Raw genomic sequence first — 17,539 nt, 5'->3', positions numbered from 1 at the left:
TTCTAATTCATAAAAATCTGAAACACATCCACCCCATAACCAGAAAGGAGAATTTTTTTAGCCTCTATCATTTCACTTACCTCAACTTTCCCATCTCTCAAAATTTAGCTGGAACAAGAAGCCAGTGCCGGGATATGCTTTTAACATCCAAGTTGCTTTAACAAGAACTTCAATAACGTGGCAGAATACAATGACCTCATCATCCCAATGTTGCTGCAGAAAAAAAAAAAAATCAATGCTACTTAAAAAGCCTGACAATCAATCAAGGTCTAGCCAGATATCTGTAGAAGTCAAACAGGCCCATATAAAAACTGGTTCACCTAGGGATCTCATTAAAGGTCTGCAGCAGTATTTTCCTGATGTAAGCTGGGAGTTTTCATTTGGGTTGATTTTTTTTTTCTTCGACCATGGAATCCCTGTGAGATCAGGGGTATACATCTCCCCTGCAGCTGGCTTCAGAGCACTTTATTAGTTGAATGTCCTCACTCACATCACGAATGCAAACGGTCATTCATATGTCAATGTCATTCCTCTCTCCCTTGGCGACTGGGACGAGCTCCTACTGAAAGTACATTCTGCTATGGGCTGGAGGAAGTTCTTGAAAGAGTAATAAACACACTTTATTTTTATTGTGTTATACAAAATAGTGTAGAAGTTATAGAAAGTATAATTTTAAGAGAATGCATTTATATTCTATGTGCCTTTTTTTAAAGCCTCATATTTCAAATATTAAAGTAAAACAACTTTCCTTCTTCTGAACTCAGGTCATTTTAAGAAATAGCACCTATTATGGGCCTGGCATTCTTCTATGCACTAGAGGTATCAGATGGTTAAGGCACTTCTCCCCTCTGGGATTGTGTAAGACCAGTAAGCACAGATTCCACTAACTCCAGTCCTAGCCCCTGCAAACAGAAAAGTGAAAGGCTGAGTGTGACACACACCACTTTTCCCCTCTCTAGCAGTGAAAAGGCTACTGAAGTCCAGATAACCCACTCCAAAATAATCATCTTAGAGTGGAAACTTAAACCAGTATGAAAAATGGGTGAGCCAGAATGAGATGCTCCACTGTTTCCAGTAGCTGCTGTTGCTGCTGCTGCTAAGTCGCTTCAGTCGTGTCTGACCCTGTGTGACCCCATAGATGGCAGCCCCACCAGGCTCCCCTGTCCCTGGGATTCTCCAGGCAAGAGCACTGGAGTGGGTTGCCATTTCCTTCTCCAATGCATGAAAGTAAAAAGTGAAAGTGAAGTCGCTCAGTCGTGTCTGACTCTTAGCGACCCCATGGGCTGCAGCCCGCCAGGCTCCTCCACCCATGGGATTTTCCAGACAAGAGTACTGGAGTGGGGTGCCATCGCCTTCTCCAGTTTCCAGCAGCACTGGCAACCTATTCTTTGAGAAATTCAATAAAAGTCAATTCAGGACCCATTTTTTAGCCTACTCCACATCTCATGAATACACAGTGAGAAAAGGAATTAGTTTACACATTACTTATAACACATTCTTTAGTTTCTCGGAAACACACTTTAATTTCTTTAACTGCCGTGCCAATTTAAAGCTGTGCTAAGTCGCATTAGTTCTATCTGACTCCTTGCAACTCTATGGACTGTAGCTCACCAGGCTCCTCTGTCCATAGGAATTTCCAGGCAAAAATGCTGAAATTGGCTGCCATGCCCTCCTCCAGAGGGTCTTCCCAACCCAAGGATCAAACCCATGTCTGTTATGTCTCCTGCATTTGCAGTCAGGTTCTTCACCACTAGCGCCACCTGAGAAATCCCAATTTCTTAAATTAGTCTCCCTATCTATAAATATAATAACACCTATCTAGTAAGGTTGCTGTGAGAGTTAAATGAAACAACATATATAAAGTGTCTAGAAAAGCACTCAGCTTATATTAGGTACTCACTGGATGACAGCCATAAGAAACTTAGTTCCAAAATATTAAAAGGGTTGTGACCACAAATGCTATGCCTTCTGGCTAGCTTCTGCTTTTTCTTATTTTGAAGTAGGAAAAGCAGACTTTTCTCTAGCCACACCAGCCTAGAAGGATCTAAGCTTAGCTACTAGTACAAGGTCACTGGGGCAATAATTCAATCTTGAAAAGAGATCTAGAACAGTTCCAAAAAGAAACATAAAGTTGATTAGAATATTAGTAATATCAGTAATCCCAACAATTCAAATAGGTTCCCTAAGTAAAAGGTAAGAACTTTCAACAGACAAGATATAGAAGCAATCTAAGTGCCCATCAACCTATGAGTGGGTAAAGATACGGTATGTGTGTGTTTATGCATACACTCAAACCGCACACACACACATATATATGTACACATACAAGCCTATAAAAAGCACATGAAATACTCAGTTCAGTTCAGTTGCTCAGTTGTGTTTGACTCTTTGCAACCCCATGTACTACAGCATGCCAGGCCTCCCTATCCATCACCAACTCCCAGAGCTGACTCAAACTCATGTCCATTGAGTCAGTGATCCAACCATCTCATCCTCTGTCATCCCCTTCCCCTTGCCTTCAATCTTTCCCAGGATCAGGGTCTTTTCCAATGAGTCAGTTCTTTGCATCAGGTGGCCAAAGTATTGGAGTTTCAGCTTCAGCTTCAGTCCTTCCAGTGAATATTCAGGACTGATTTTCTTTAGAATTGACTGGTTGGATCTCCTTGCAGTCCAAGGACTCTCAAGAGTCTTCTCCAACACCACAGTTCAAAAGCATCAATTCTTCGGCACTCAGCTTTCTTTATGGTCAAACTCTCACATCCACACATGACTACTGGAAAAACCATAGCTTTGATTAGATGGACCTTTGTTGACAAAGTAATGTCTCTGCTTTTTAATATGCTGTCTAGGTTGGTCATAACTTTTCTTCCAAGGATCAAGCATCTTTTAATTTCATGGCTGCAGTCACCATCTGCAGTGATTTTGGAGCCCAAAAATATAGAGTGTGTCACTGTTTCCATTGTTTCCCCATCTATTTGCCATGAAGTGATGGGACCAGATGCCAATATCTTCATTTTCTGAATGTTGAGCTTTAAGCCAACTTTTTCACTCTCCTCTTTCACTTTCATCCAGAGGCTCTTTAGTTCTTCTTCACTTTCTGCCATAAGGGTGGTGTCATCTGCATATCTGAGGTTATTGATATTTCTCCCAGCAATCTTGATTCCAGCTTGTGCTTCATCCAGTCCAGCATTTCTCATGATGTACTCTGCATATAAGTTAAATAAGCAGGGTAACAATATACAGCCTTGACGTACTCCTTTCCCAATTTGGAACCAGTCTGTTGTTCCATATCTGGTTCTAACTTTTGCTTCCTGACCTCTATACAGATTTCTCAGGTGGCAGGTCGGTCAGATGGTCTGGTATTCCCATCTCTTGAAGGCAGGTTGGATTGTCTGGTATTCCCATCTCATGAAATATTATTCAGCTATAAAAAAAAATAGATTGAAATCTTGTCCTTTTCAACAATGTGGATGGACCTAGATGGTGTTATGCTAAGTGAAATAAATCAGACAAACAAAGACAAATACTGTATGACTTAACTTGTATGTGGAATCTAAAAAACAAAACAAATGAATAAACAAAACAAAATAGGAACAGTCATAGATACAGAGACAAAACTACTGGTTGCCAGAGAAAAGAGGAGTGGGACTTGTGGGAAATAGGTGAAGGCGATTAGGTGGTATAAAATTCCAGTTATAAATTAAATAAGTCACGGGGATATAATGTACAGTATAGGAAATATAATCAACAATGCTATAATAACTTTATTTGGTGGCAGAAGACAACTAGGCTTATTGTGATGATCATTTTGTAGTGTACGTAAATATCAAATCACTATGATCTACACTTGAATCTAATATAACATTGTATGTCAATTTTACTTCAGATAAAGAAAAATAATAACTTCAGACTGATTTTGGTGGGGAGGGAGACACAGTACAGCATGAGGGATCTTAGTTCCTTGACCAGGAATCGATCCTGGGTCCCAGCCGTGAAAGTTTCAAGTCCTAACCACTGGGCCACCAGACTGATTAAAAAATTCCCCAGACTTATTAAAAAGAAAAAAAAAGGTAAGCTCCTTCTGCATGCTATTTAAAAGAGATAAATAGTGTGTGTGTGTTAATCACTTAGTTGTGTCCAACTCTTGGTGACTCCATAGATTCTGCTGCTGCTGCTAAGTCGCTTCAGTCGTGTCCAACTCTGTGCAACCCCATAGACGGCAGCCCACCAGGCTCCCCTTCTAGCCCGCTGTACATGGGCTCCTCTATCCATGGGGTTTTCCAGGTAAGAATACTGGAGTGGGTGGCTATTTCCTTCTCCAGGGGACCTTCTCAACTCGGGGATCAAACCTGGGTCTCCTGCATTGCAGGCAGATTCTTTACCATCTGAGCCACCAGGGAAGCCCAAAAGAGAAATATCTAAAATAAAATAATACAGAAAGGTTACAAATACACAGATGCCCAAAGACAGACCAAGCAAATACAAACAAAAAGAAAGCACTATAATAATGTTAACATTAGCTCATACAGAATTCAAGACAAAAAGCTCCATACAGAACAAAAAGTTGTTTCATACAGATAAACAATAGATTCATCAAAATGTATAGCAATCATGAACCTTTTTGCTCTCAATATCATGGCCGCAGATATGTCAAGAGTAGTAGAGTGCTCACAGTCTGTCAGAGGAAGATCTAGGCTCTTTGCACATAGTGACTCACATAATCTTCCCAAGTGCCCTATAAATAGATGATGTCACTTTACAGGTGAGGAAACTTGTCAAGGCCTGTGGGCTTGCGAGGGTAAGGCTTCAATCCAAACCAGGCAGATGGACCAGCATCAGCGCTCTTAACTTCCCACTATACTCTCTCCAAAAAGTAAAAAGAAGTATTAGAAATAGAAAAAGAAAAGTAAAACCCATTGGCAGAGGGGGAAAGGTTAACAAACCACTCCTAAATTTTGTCATGTCAAGATGACAAAAACTAAATAAAGAAAGCATTTGAATAACATCTACTACAAGCTTCTCTTCATAGCAAATTATTCTCTTTCTCCAAAGAGGAGCAAACACATTCTTTTCAAATGTCTGTGGAACATTTATTTAAAATAAAGAAAGAATAACAACATTTAATAGTCATAAAAAACTTTCTCAGTAAATTCTAAATTTCTAAAAATGAACTCTTATAAAATCCCCCTCACTGATTAAAATGGAATTAAATCTAAAATCTCACTTCTCTAAATAACTCTTGTGTCAGTGAGTAAAAAAGTTAATTTATAAATTATTTGGAAATTAACATATGTTGAAACAGTCAATGGAAAATTCTATAGGATGTAGCCAAAATCTTACCCAGGAGAAAATTACATCCTTAAATAAGTTTTTTCCTAAAACAAGAAATGTCTAGAATAAATATTTTTGAAACATTAGACTCAGAAGCTAGAAAAATAACAACAAAATAAACAAAGGAAACCAATGAATTAGAAAACTTAATCTAATACAGTTATGTAAAGTTTAAAAATAAAATAAAATAAAATAAAAAAAAAAGAAAACTTAAAACAATTAGAATTGCTGAGTAAAGCTGAAACTAGCTCTTTTTTTAAAAAGCATTAACAGATGTTTAACAAATCTAACAAAAGGAAAAAAGTTTGAGAACATATATACATTGGCAATGAAAAAGTATAAAATATAACTACAGATAGAGAAGAGATCATTCTTATTAAAATAATACTTATCACTTTATGCCAATAATGTGAAAGCCAAAAAATAAGAAAATTTTGAGAAATTGCTTGATTTTTTTTTTTTTAAGAACAGGAATTGAAAGAATTAGCAAACTCAAATCCCTAAAAAAGTTCCAGATGCTGGCTTCATAAAAACACTAGTAAAGCTTTCAAGAACTCAATTCGCAAGGCTAGTTTAACTCTGACGTCAAAATGGCCAAAATAGTAGGGAAAAAGTAACCTATAGTCAAATTCAGATGAACACACACACACACACATATATTATATATTATATATATGTTACATATCCTAAAAATAGTATTAGCAAATATATAGAATCAACCACACATTAAAAAATAATACAGTGCCTGTAACCAAGATTTATTTCCAAAATTCAAGGATGGATCAAGATTAGAAAATCTATCAATGTTATTCACAAGATTAACAAATTACAATAAAAAGCCAAAAGATCACTTTGATAAATCCAGAAAATGTAGTTGATAAAATTCTATACTCGACTCCAGGTTAAATCTATGGGTAAACTAAGAATGGAAGAACTTATTTAATATGATACAGAACATTTTTTTTTAATTAACAACAGTCTTTAAAAAGTCAATAGTAACTGGAAAAAATTTTTGAGTGACTTGTTCTTTATTTGAAAGAAATGAAAGTTACCTATCACATATGAGTGAAATTTTATTGTGTCCTTGGTTTAAAAAATAATTATAAATAAAGGCAGCAATAAAATATATTTGGGGAAGAAAATATGTAACATACAGAGCAGTAAGAAGTTAGTATCTCTATTTTCTGAAGAATTCTTATATATCAATTTAAAAAGAGAGAAGTACTCTCCTCTTCCCCAAAAGTAAGCAAAGACTCATGAACAGCACAATTTCAAAAGAAGAAACAAACTGCCAAAAAAAAACACATGAAAAGGTATTCAATCTGATTAGTAATCAAGAAATGAAAATTAAAATAACAATGGAATATCATTTTCCACCCTAAGATTTGCAAAAGTTGGTGAAGGTACAAATACTCTACTTGTGAAGTATGCATTAGTTTAACTTTTGGGAGGTAGTAAGTGAGACAATGCATACCAAAAAAGGTGTTAATTGCTCAGTCATGTCAGACTCTGCGATCCCATGGACTGTAGCCCACCAGGCTGCTCTGTCCAAGGAATTCTCCAGGCAAGAATATTGGAGTGGATAGCCATTCCCACCAACATTTTCCATAAATATTCCTTTTGATCTAGTCCATAAGCTTGTAGAAATAAACAAATGAACAAAAATTAATATATATTATTTCTTTTTCCAGGTTAGCTTATTTTAAAAGTTTTAATTATGTCCAAATGACAAATTAAATAAATTGTACTATAGCCATATAACTGCATACTCTTAAGCACTGGAAAAGAGAAACAAAAAGAAATCTATATGCAATAGCATAGAAAGATGTCCATGAAATATTTTAGGTTGAAAAAATTTATAGAAGAGTGGGTCTAATGTGGTTTATCTGTAAGATTTATCTGTGCTAATATATATGTTTATTAGACATATCAAAAGATTTCTGGAAAACCATACATAAATTATAGCAATATTCATGTCTGTGGGTTAAAATTAAAAGGAATTTCACTTTCTGTAATTTACGTATAAAATGCTTAGTATTCTATAATCAGCATATCTTATGTCTATAATCAGAAAAATAATACTAGTACACTGTAGGAAGAGAGAAAGAGGGACCCTGTGTCCCCTGCTCCCTAATGAAGGCAGAGTCCATGCCCCATCTCACTGGCTCCTCAAGGAGCCAAAGCCATGAGATTATAACAAAAACTAGATAGTTCTGTGCAAACCTTGCTTTGTAAAACTTCCACATGCCTGAGCCTTGAGTCACAGCACAGATTGGCCCCTCTTTAAGGTCACCTTTATTGCTACTGAATTAACTACTCCACATCTGGGAACAAGAAATACGTTTCCCTAAGGAAGCCCCTTTTCCCCAGTCTCCACGCTGGTTTACCATCAGTTTCGGCTCTTGGCCTCTGATGGACCATCTGCTCAGCATGTCTCTATCTCCTGCTAACAGCCCTCATCATTTTTAAACTGTTTTTAAGCCCAGATTCAGAGGCAAGGGCAACCATGACATCCCCTAAGTTCCTGAAATAAATCAGTCCCCGTAATCGGCTTCCATGTCCCCTCTGTGAACATGAGGATGATGGGGGTATTATAATCATCATAACATCTTTGCCCTGAGAATCAACACTTTAAAGCAGGTCCTTAGCTGAAGGTGCCTGACAGGTCAATACAAGCAGAGGTTAAGGGGGACGTTGCCAAAATGATTCCAAGGAGGATAGAGTACATCTGGGGCTTCACATAGCCAAGGGTGATTCAGGAAACAAGATCTAAGATGCTGGATTAGCAAGGAAAGACAGGCTCCGGGTAATTACATTCATAGCTTGAATACTGTGTGTATGGGTAATTAATAATCTATAAATGTGCCGAATGAGTGCACATATTGAGTTATTCCATCATTAAAAACAGTGGCAGTGTTAATGTGGTTCCTCTGTAGGGTTCATTAACTGGACAGAGTGTCAAGTCAGGGTGGATTTATATTTTTCCCCTCTCCATTTACTCTTTATTTTGTTCTCATCCATTGTTCATAAATAGAAGTGGCAATTATTGAAAGGAAAAAAAAATTTCTCAATTCCTTTCACTGGATATCATACGGAGAGGTGGAAATTATTTACCTACAATCATCTAGCCTAGTCTGCAGAGAAGTAAGTGGAAAGAAACAAGTAGGTAGAACATTTTGGAATTTAAAAGACTCTGAAAAGTATAAAGTTCTAAGTATTAGTGAGCTGTTGTTTTTCATCTTACATTGTGTATATCTGACCTAAAAGTGATCTTCAGGCTAGGGAATTACTGGGTGGGGCAATTCAAAACTCCTAGCTTGCCCAATCATATATGACTCGAGAAAAGATTTCCATACCTTGGTCCCACCTCATAGTACTACAGACTTCCCCAGCATCCCTGGGGAAAAGCACTTAGAAGTAACTAAGAAATGAGTCTGGCTTCTAAGAAAAAGTTGATAGATGAACAGGTGGGTGAGAGGACAGACGGATGAACAGATGAATGGATGAGCAGAAAGACACAGACGGGAAGGTGAGTGAGGAGGTAGGTAGCTAGGTCAGTTGTTTCCTCCCTCCCTCCCTCCACACCTGTGAATCCAAGCCAGGACCAGTGATAACTCCTGCTTCAGGTAGGAACCTTACGTCTCCCCAGGACTGGGTCTTCCCTTGTCCTCTTGATCCCCCTTCCTGATGTCCCCTCCCAAATCTGTGCCAACATCTATCCCCTCTCTACTGAATTTTAATCTCTCTCTCAACAAGAGCTTCAGCCTACCAACATCTTCAATTCTCCCGTGTGCTATAGTGAAAGTGAAAAAGTGAAGTTGCTCAGTCATGTCCAACTCTTTGCGACCCCGTGGACTGTAGTCTACCCAGCTCCTCCATCCGTGGGATTTTCCAGGCAAGAATATTGGAGTGGGTTGCCATTTCCTTCTCCAGGAGAGCTTCCCAACCCAGGGATTGGACCCGGGTCTCCTGCATTGTAGGCAGACACTTTACCATCTGAGCCACCAGGGAAGTCCCTCCTGTGTACTAATATACACACAAAATTCCTCCAACCAATTTCCCCTCAGGCTAAATTCCATTTCACCCCCTCACAAGCTTCTTCTGGACAGAGTTCTCCACATCCTGCAGCTCTTCTCAGTCACCTCCACCTCCCCCCTCATCCCCCAACAACCTGTCCTGCACCCTCCCTTCCACCACCCCTCAAAGGCCCATAACCCCTACCCCATCAAGCGCCATGGCTTACTCTGCCTTTAATATATGACTGCTTTACTTTGTCTTGAAACTTTCTCCATCCCAATTTTCTATGTTAGCTTACTCCTCAAATCCTTTTTTCCTCGTCTCCAACAATCTTTCTTGACTCACTCATTATTTAATTTATTCAACAAATATTTATTGAGAATTTATACTGCACCAGGTACTGAATTGGATATATAGGGAACACAAAATGACCCAGATCTAGACCTTACTAAAGAGCCTAAGGGCTTCCCTGGTGGCTCAGCTGGTAAAGAATCCGCCTGCAATGCAGGAGACATGGGTTCGATCCCTGGATTGGGAAGATCCCCTGGAGAAGGAAATGGCTACCCACTCCAATATTCTGGCATGGAGAATTCCATGAACTGTATAGTCCATGGGATCACAAAGAGTAGGACACAACTGAAAGAATTTCACTCACTCAAAGAGTCTAAAGAGAGATATAGTTGTATGAACAGATGAATTACAATAAAACATGGCAAGTATCAGCAATTATTCACTCATTGATTCAAAATAATATGGAACACTGACTACATGCCAAGTCCTGTTCTATGTGTCCGGGATACAACTGTGAACAAAACTGATAAAAGTTCTACCTTTATGAAGTTTATACTAAGAGAGGAAAAAAACAAAATATATGAGTAAGAAATATACAGTAGGTCAAAATGATCATGTTATAGAGAAAAATAAAACAGGAGGAAAATGGGATGGAAAGTGCTGGGGGAAAGGCAGGTTTACAGTTTTCAATGGAATGGACAGGGAAAAGCTTACAGGGAAAGAGACATTTGTATAAAGATTGAAGTTGATGAGGGACTAAGACATGGCTATCTGAGGGAAAGTATCCTAAGTAATGAGACAGGAAATGCAAAGAGGCTAAAAGTGTGATGAAGGGTAAACCATACATCCTGTAATCTATTCAAGGACTTTGAGTGAGATGGGAAACCACCAGACAGCCTGAACAAAGGAATAACATGATTTGCACTAGATGTTAAAATAATTTCTCTAGCGACCACATATAAAAAAGACCAGGGAACATGGGCACAGAAACAGGGAAATCAGTTAGGAGGAGATCACTGCTGTAATCTAGGAGAGAGCTGGTAGAGGCTTGCAGCATAGGGAGCAGTGGAAGAGACACTAATTGGTTAGACTTGGAATAGTTTTTGAAGGCAGAACAGATTTAATGATGGATTGCAAGTAAGAGCTTCCCGGAGGTGGATACTCAGAGAATCCAGAAAGTGCCCCAAATCAAGTGGGCCCATCTGTGGAGTCAGCTGCCTTCTGATGACGGTGCTCAAGTAAGACCTTTCCTGGCTCCATCCCGCTGTTCCCCAGCCCCTCCCACCTTCTACCTTGAAATTGATCTGAAATAGGGGATTTCATCTCAAAATAAGGAAGGAAGGGTATGATGCACATTAGAGAAAAAGAATAAAAGCCAACCAGATCCCCTTTTGCTCAATGCCTCCAGCCAGCCTTGAGCAGACCTGAGATGCGGGAGGAGGGAAAATACTAACTTATAATCAAATATACTGATTCTATTATACTGGCCTGACTTTGAGAGTCCCTTGGACTGCAAAGAGATCCAACCAGTCAATCCTCAAGGAAATCAGTCCTGAATATTCATTGGAAGGACTGATGCTGAAGCTGAAACTCCAATACTTTGGCCACCTGATGCAAAGAACTGACTCATTGGAAAAGACCCTGATGCTGGGAAAGATTGAAGACAGGAGAAGGGGATGACAGAGGATGAGATGGTTGGATGGCATCAACGACTTGATGGACATGAGTTTGCGTAAGCTCCGGGAGTTGGTGATGGACAGGGAGACCTGGCATGCTGCAGTCCATGGGAGTCACAAAGAGTCGGACACGACTGAACGACTGAACTGACTGACTGACCTTCTGTTCATTGAAAGTGGCCGGAAAGCTACTAGGATTTGCCCTAAATTTTATCTTTCATCCAGGGGCAGAGAAGAGCTAGCACAGAATAAGTATAAAGGGCCAATAGAAGAAAAGTAATAAAGTTATTTCATTGTTATAAAGTCATGTTTGTGCCATGGAACATTTGCTTTTGGAGTTGAAGACTTAAATGGTCAACAGCTGCCCTTTATGGCAAAGGCCAGTTAAAGAAGTAAATTCATGTCCAATTAATGATCTATACCTCCAACCCTGAGCAAACCCTGTGGGAGCCCTTCTTTCAGGGTTAAATTTGCAATGAAAGGCAGGCCACTGAAAAAGTCTATCTCTAAGACACAAAACCGTTAGAAGTTGGTTAGAAAACAAAGGGTTTTGCTGTTTTGTTTTGTTTTGTTGTTGCTGCTTAAGGCTTTGCGAAGCAGAAATCCAGCACTAAATTTATGATGTAAATAGATTCTTCACAAGTAAAGATAATCCTTCATTTGACATTTCTTCACTTGGCTATTTTTCCATATTGTTCATATTGAGCCTCGCCAGTTGATTTATTCTCACCATAATGCACTCATACATTTGCTGTTTTGATTATTATCTTCTTTTAAAGCTGACTTGGCACTTTCTTCCTGGGCTCTGATTTCCAGCAGCTTATAAATTTTATGAACAAATTACTTTTTATTTATCAACTTCTTTCTCTGCCCAGCAGTGAATTTTTTGGAAGGTTGGTAGAGAAAGCACAAATACTACTGTTTAAATGAGACATTCTAATGAAGAAAGCCTTTGTCTATGGCAGGGGGGAGGCAGAAGAATATAAGCCAAGATGGTGCTTTCTTTAAAGTATCACATTACCTATAAATAAAGAGATAAATACAGTTTAGGAAATAAAAAGAAAAATATATGTGGTAATCCTCCAAAAAATAAAATTAATTCCTTGGAAAATGTATTTTGCCAGAATTTCACTTCTGGTGTATAGCTTCTATGCTGGAATTCTTCCAAAATAGTCATAATTCTCTAGTCCCATCAGGTTATGCAAAAATGTATAATTTTGGAAAGTTCATTATGATTTCAGGATGACATTTAACTTACAACAGAGTGAGAGGCTGCCAAACCCTCAATCGGTAGCAGACTTCCCTGGTGGCTCAGACAGTAAAGCATCTGTCTACAATGCGGGAGACCTGGGTTTGATCCCTGGGTTGGGAAGATCCCCTGGAGAAGGAAATGGCAATCCACTCCAGTACTATTGCCTGGAAAATCCCATGGACAGAGGAGCCTGGTAGGCTACAGTCCACGGGGTCGCAAAGAGTCGGACACGACTGAGCGACTTCATTCACTTCACTTCTACCAGCGATGCTATACAAAGGTATTGAGGTCACCACAATGGGGGCAGGGTCCATGTACATAAACTCCATACAAGCAGGGATACAACATTTACTCAGTACATTATAAGTGGCAGTTTGCCTTTTGATCTCACTTAATCTTCACTGGCTATACAACACAAGCACTGTTATTCCTACTTTGCTGAGAAAAACACTGGAGATCAGAGAAGTTGAGTGACTTCCCCAAGTACACAGTCAGTGTGCAGTCTGGGTCTGAACCAAATCTATTGCTCTGAAATATATCATTTAAATTTTAGATAATACTTTTGAATGTCTCTTCCTTCCCATCAAACATCTACTATCAATGCTTCTAAAAATCATTTTTAAAAAATAGCTTATAGGCAGGTACAATAAATACAGAAAAGACTGGAAGTCAAGAGCTTGGGTAGCTGGATTTCTGGAGAGTGGTTTTGGAGGTAGGAAGCATGGCCACAGTGTCCAGGAGTCAGGAGACTCCAGTTTCCTCCTCCATGTCTCTCTCTCCTCTTTCCTCATCATCTCAACCACTCTCCCAGCACCCAGGGGTCCAACCCAAGCAGGATCATGTCCACTCATAGAACAGTAAACCAAGACTCTCAATCATCTGGATTTACACAATGAATTCTACCCCAACTTCTTCATAACTAGACACAGTAAACCTGAATTAACCTATATCTGAAACTCCAAACTTCATGATTATTGTTAACACTTGAACAACATGGTGGGGCAAGGGGCGGGGAGGTGTTGTTAGAGGTACCACCCCTCCACTCAGTCAAAAAACCATATATATAACTCCTATGTCTGCACTTCCTGCACATGCAGAGTTCAGCAACCGTGATTTCAACCCACCACAGATCATGTAGTACCGTAGTAGCACTTAGTGAAAAGAATCCACATATAAGTGGACCCATGTAGTTCAAACTTGTGTTGTTCAAGGGTCATCTGTATCTGGAACTAAAGAAATCCAGAAAACAGAGGACTTCTCTGGTGGTCCAGTGGTTAAGAATCCGCCTTTCAATGCAGGGGATTTGGGTTCTATTCCTGGTCAAGGAACTAAAATCCCAAATGCCGTGAGGCAGCTAAGTCCACATGTCACAACTAGAGAAGCTCACGCACCACAACTATGACCCACTGCAGCCCAAATAAAAAAATTTGAAAAAAGAAATCCGGAAAATAGAATGCCCAACTATGTCTGCAGTTGCAAAAATGCCACCTGTCTTTAATAGACTAAGGGTTAAAATCCTGAAATTCTCAAAGATTGCCCCCCAAAACAAAGATTTCTGTGAAGCTAAAACAAATAGCTCTGGATGTTCCTTATTTTTAATAGCGCCAAAATAGCTACACTTCAATGATAAGAGTATTAAAGAATTTTACCGAGGACAAGAGAACACCCCAGAGGTTTTGATTTTGACACTTCAGAAAGAACTACCTTATGCTGCAATTGCTCAGGCTGCCCTCAACTTTCTTAGGAAGAAACAAGGAATTGGGCTCATATCAGGGCAGACGCAAGGAAGTAGGTGCCAAGATTTGTCCTGGGATATTATGCGCCTAGGGGATTTCCTAGTGACTCAGAAGGTAAAGAATCTGCCTGCAATGCAGGAGATCTGGGTTGAATCTCTGGGTCAGGAAGATCCTGTGGAGAAGGGAATGGCAACCCACTCCAGTATTCATGCCTGAAGAATTCCATGGACAGAGGAGCCTGGGGCCCCAGACCGTGGGGTCCCGAAGAGTTGAACACAACTGAACTTAACCCTAAGTGGGGATCTGACATTTTATCTTAGCTTTCCTATAGGGGGCCCCTTCTCTCTGGGGGGAATTGCACACATTATGAGTGCCGGTGGGTAACAGACAGCCCCATAGAGGAGATGAAAAGGTGAGCTATCCCTCCCATGAGGGCACATCCAGGAAGCAAAGCTTCAGAGCATCACTTCAGACTCAGTACCAAAATCTCCCTCTCACTAAGCACTCTCAATCCTTCTTTCTCTCTTTTTCTCTCTCTCTTCTCCCTCTTCCTCTCCCTTTCTCACACTGACAACAGCTGAAGCTGCAAGATGAAGTTCCCAGCACAGAAGTTACATTTAAAACTGTGCCACCCAATAGCTGCAATGGAGCTTCCCACACAGGGACAGGTCTTTGACCTCTCTTAAAGTATTATTAATATTTCTGGAAGCTTACCCTCAAGACTGGGTATCTCTTGTCAGAATGGCCATCATCAAAAAGAACAACTAATAAATGTTGGTGAGGATTTGGAGAAAAGGGAACCCTGATACACTGTTAATAGGAATGTAAATTGGTGCATCCACTGTGAAAAACAATATGCAGGTTCCTTAAAATACTAAAAACAGAACTACCATTTGACCCAAGAATTCCACTCCTGGGTATATATTCGGGGCGGGGGGGGGAACACTAATTCAAAGACATACATGAAAAAAAAAAAAAGAGATACATGAACCCCAGTGTTCATAGCAGCATTATTTACAATTGCCAAGATATAGAAGCAACCTAAGTGTCCACCAACAAATGACTGGATCAAGAAGATGTGGTATATACATATACAGTGGAATCCTACTCATAAAAAAGAGTGAAATAATACTGTCTGCAACAGCATGGATGGACTGGAGGTTATTATGCTAAGTGAAATAAGTCAAAGATAAATACTGTGTGATATCACTTATTTGTAGAATCTACAACAGAAGTAGACTCATAGATTTAGAAAACAAACTAGTGGTTACCAATGGCGACTGGGGGGAGGAGCATTATGGCGGTGGAGGAGTGAGAGGTACAAGCCACTGGGATCAGTTAGCTACAAGAATGTACTATACAACATGGGGAATATGGCTTATTTTTATAATAACTGTAAATGAAATATAACCTTTAAAAATTGTATAAAATATAAAATTAAATTAAAAATTAAAAAAAAGACTGGGTGTCTTCAGCCCTCTATACAATTGTTTGAGTACCCTCTATCCTTGATGAGCCAAAGTCCACTTCTGTTGCTTCCAACCAAGAATTCTATCTGAATCAAAATCTATCTCCAAAAACACTGCCTGTACAACCCACCAACTTTCTTTGATGGAAGGCCTACATCATGAAGAAAAAGGTTCAATTATATTTTATATACTCTAGTGACTAGGATATAGAGTACAGAATTTATTTTAGAAAATTTCCATTTAAAACAGAAAGTTGGGGGAAAAGGTTTTGTGAGTTGAATCAAGTTATCCACAATAACAATCATCCAAACACTTTATGCCAAGCCATACCAGGATCTCGAGGTTTTACTGTAATGTGATGTATAATACAAGGTATAAGGTATATTCTATATGAAAGAAATCCTCAGAGAGTATATATGTGGCATGCATTTTGTGTATCTTTGTGTGTGGGGGAAGCAGGAATAGCAGAGGAAAGGTATGAGAAGCAGGAAATGGCTATATACACCTCCATCATGGATTTGAGTCATTTGAAGAATTTCCAATACTTCCAAATTCAAAACTCTGAAGTGGTACCCCAATGTGACTTGTGATTACTGATAACTAATATAAGGGCCAGATTAGGCTGAGGGTTGGAGAAATGATTATAAAATATCTCTTATTATAATTTATACCCAGTTTTTAAAAAGAAAGAAAAAAGTTTATCAACAGTAAATCATGTAAGATTAACTGAATCATTTACCCCAATTTGATTATATCAAAACACCTAAAGTTCCAAGACACCAAAAAAAGACAAGCATAGATTTTATGAAGTTACAGATAGACTTCTCTATAGAACATATAAACATACACACACACACACACACTTTTTCCTTGTTTTACCACTAGGCAGAGGAGAAGGCAATGGCACCCCACTCCAGTACTCTTGCCTGGAAAATCCCATGGAAGGGGAGCCTGGTAGGCTGCAGTCCTAAGAGTCAGACACGACTGAGCGACTTCACTTTCACTTTTCACCTTCACGCAATGGAGAAGGAAATGGCAACCCACTCCAGTGTTCTTGCCTGGAGAATCCCAGGGACGGGGAGCCTGGTGGGCTGCCATCTATGGGGTCGCACAGAGTCGGACACGAAAGCGACTTAGCAGCAGCAGAGATTAAGAAATGAGAAAATCCTTGCTGTCCCTTCAAGCAACAGGAATCTGTAATAAAATGTAAAGCATAATCTGCTCCAATATTCACGAAAAGTCCATACCTTAAAAGGAACTCCAAGATCAGTTTAAGGCAAAAGGAAATTGAAAGCATTGAATAAAAAGGAAATGAAGGAAAGATTGGAGAAAAAAGGAAGACAGGTCATCATTTGTCATCAATGTTCAGACTGAATTCATTATTCAAATTGATCAGAGAGTTCAATGTTGTTTTTTTAAAAAAGGGGATTTAATGTTTTTGATGAAACTGACTAGATAATTAATTAAATGTATGGTCAAGTCAGATAAAGAAGTCCAAGCATGTGGGCTACATGCAGCAAGAAAGCTCAAAAGAAAAGATCCTAAAAGTAGCAGAAAAACCAAATGAATTCAGAATGAAAAACAAGGCAGAGGAAAAAGAAGACAGCAAGTGATGGAACAATTGCTCCTGGAGGGATGTGAATTGTGTCGGGCAAATGAAGACTTCTGATTAGCTCCTGGCTGTGTTGTTAATAAGGTAGAATTCTGCAGATTACCTATGATTGCAGCAATTTTCAAAGCATCAGAACATACACATGATGAGTGAAA

General features: G+C 39.2%; 1 long non-coding RNA gene across 4 annotated transcripts in view; it reads right to left on the bottom strand.

Annotated features, from left to right (window-relative positions):
* Positions 1–17,539, bottom strand: part of LOC129633006 (uncharacterized) — a 188,715-nt gene that overhangs the window by 56,835 nt on the left and 114,341 nt on the right. For all 4 annotated transcript variants that reach the window (XR_008704800.1, XR_008704798.1, XR_008704801.1 and 1 more), the window contains exon 3: positions 81–213. This is a non-coding gene — a long non-coding RNA (uncharacterized LOC129633006). The remainder of the gene's footprint in view (positions 1–80; positions 214–17,539) is intronic.

This window comes from Bubalus kerabau, chromosome 18 (genome assembly GCF_029407905.1).
Source record: "Bubalus kerabau isolate K-KA32 ecotype Philippines breed swamp buffalo chromosome 18, PCC_UOA_SB_1v2, whole genome shotgun sequence".
In the NCBI taxonomy this organism is placed as follows: Eukaryota; Metazoa; Chordata; class Mammalia; order Artiodactyla; family Bovidae; genus Bubalus; species Bubalus kerabau.
This window is presented reverse-complemented; position numbering and strand designations above follow the sequence as displayed.